At 40.8% G+C, this 2,500-nt stretch overlaps 1 long non-coding RNA gene across 1 annotated transcript in view; it reads left to right on the top strand.

The window, feature by feature from the left end:
* The first annotated feature begins 343 nt into the window (after positions 1-343).
* The window catches only part of LOC138853051 (uncharacterized), a 53,959-nt gene continuing 51,802 nt past the window's right edge, over positions 344-2,500 (top strand). Inside the window, exon 1 of the long non-coding RNA XR_011392298.1 lies at positions 344-460. This is a non-coding gene — a long non-coding RNA (uncharacterized lncRNA). The remainder of the gene's footprint in view (positions 461-2,500) is intronic.

Raw genomic sequence — 2,500 nt, forward strand, 5'->3', positions numbered from 1 at the left:
ACTTAACGGGTCATCTTCTGATTAATTCCTGTGTCGGGAAACACTGTCCTGTTTCCTGATGAGAATAATGCCACCCTTACTCTTTTTCTATTCTATGCAATGAGTTTTTTTTTCTCTTTCTGCTAATCATGACTTATAAGCCATCTGCAAATTTCACCAACTTGTAGTTTCTTTTTTGTCTCCATTCCCATCATTCGTGCACAGCTATTCGTAGACTTCTTGTTGTGGACATATCATTTATGCTTTCTTAATTTCTTATTCGCCTTCCCTCCTCTTCTACTTCTCAATTATCTTGCTATCCTCTAATCCATGTAAGGGACTATATAACAATCCGGTCTTATAGGTCAGCACTGGAGAGGAAGCTGCGGACGATGTCTTGGTCATTCTCCAACCAACATTAAACAGTTCTTGAAAATAGTCCAGCACGGACCGAAACACTGTCTACAGTTTTCATTCGAAGGTGCGGGTTAGATGTGATTTGTTCCAGCCAAGGTATTGTGACTTATTCTTCTCTTCCACCTTGAAAACACAAACCTCGCTGAGTTTCTGGTGATATGCGTCTCTCCTTCGGCAGCGACACCCCATGGGAGTAAACACCAGCCTTCCACATCCCGACCTGCTGTCCTCACATTACTCTCACAATTTTACTTCTATTCCGCTTAACATTTTCATACTTCAGTACCAGATATTCCTGGTTTGTCTACTGTGAGTGTGGGAAACTTTGCATTTGCAATGTGCATGCCCGTGTTCACTGGGCATTATTGATTCTATGAAGTGGACATGTACTCACCTAGTTGAGGTTGCAGTCGTCGACTCCTAGCCCACGGCTCCTGTGTGTGTATACTCACCTTGTTGTACTCACCTAGTTGAGGTTGCAAGGGTCGAATCCTAGCTCCTTGCCCCGCCTCTTCACTGGTCGCTACTAGATCGCTCTCCCTGTATCATGTGGGAGTTCGATACGTGGATTAGGGTAGAAATACTCACGTAGGCTGTTATTACGTATAATCGTAGATATGTGGAGAGAACCCGCAGCCGTTACCTATCTCCTTGGTTACACTCGTCAAACTGCCTAGGCGGCTGGCCAGTACCCCGTAGTGGGTGTTTTGAAATAGTGTCAGCTCAGCACAATATGAAGACCGTGACTCAAGACGGTTGGTCGTTGAGTCAACGGACGGTTACTGGTAACTGGTTACTACTGAGACTGGTAACTGGTTACTACTACTGAGAGCTCGGCGACGCTAACGTATGTCGTCCCGACATACAACTAATACAAACTAGAGATGGCAGGTATACGGCTTGGGCTGATTCTATACAATGTCAAAGTACACAACATTAAACATTATAGATACATAAGTAGAACATTGGAATGAAAGCTTACGTAACTGAAACTGTAATGTAATACAAGGTATACTATAGTACAACTTAAAACTCAACAAATGAACAACGAACTCAACATTGAGATTACAAGTGATAAAAACAAAAATTTTGATCGATCGATCTGTATTCATGTGATCTACGGATTCTGAGGAAGGAATATATACAAAGAAAGAGTGTTTAACAGAAAGGCAGATTCGGTGCACGCAAATCTAGACTGTTAACTCTCAGAATGCGGAGAGAACATGAACACAAAAAAAAAAATTCTTGAATACTGATAAGTTGATACTGTAATTATTCATCTATACAGGTTATTTACATTTAACCCCAACTCTGCTAGGGTAAGATTGGCATATGCAGAATGGGTGTCATCTCTGGGAGGATCAAACTCTGTAGCATTGGCTAACTCATGCTGCATTTGAGGCAAATCTGAATTGGAAGTTACAAATGATACTTGAGGATTTCTCAATACCTGTCGTGTACGTAGGGAATAACGACATTCAGGTTGATCGTCTGACTGAATATCAGAGGAAGAGAGTACAGGATCAGGAGGATTGTCAGAGTCTGTCACATTAGTCTGGGTTGGAACATCATTATCATCACATACTAACTTCATATGATCCAAATGCGATTCTTTATACTGACCAGTACTAATCTCTCTAACCTTATACTTATTACCAGTGATATGTTCAACTACTCGATAAGGACATTGCAGACGTTTTGTTAAAATTAGTCAGCATAACTCTCGAACCTACTTTTATTTTGGATGGCTTTACTCGAGTATTTGCGACTCTTGTAAATTCAGCTGTTGATTTATGAAGTGTTTCACGGATTCTTCTAAAAACACTTTGAGCTAAGCTGGTACGAGTTGCTACGAAATCATCAGGGTTGTAATTTGGTTTCGGATTAGAATATAACAACTCATAAGGCAAACGTTTATCTACACCATACAATGCATAATGTGGAGTGTCACCTATAGAAACATTGTAAGCAGAATTTATAGCACACTGCACATCAGGTATAACTTCATCCCAAGTTTCACTATTGGGATTGATAGTGGCTCTCAATACATCAAGTACTTTCTTATTGGTTCGTTCCGCTAACCCATAACCAAGGAGACAGGTAA

Source organism: Cherax quadricarinatus, chromosome 21, assembly GCF_038502225.1.
Source record: "Cherax quadricarinatus isolate ZL_2023a chromosome 21, ASM3850222v1, whole genome shotgun sequence".
NCBI lineage: Eukaryota > Metazoa > Arthropoda > Malacostraca > Decapoda > Parastacidae > Cherax > Cherax quadricarinatus.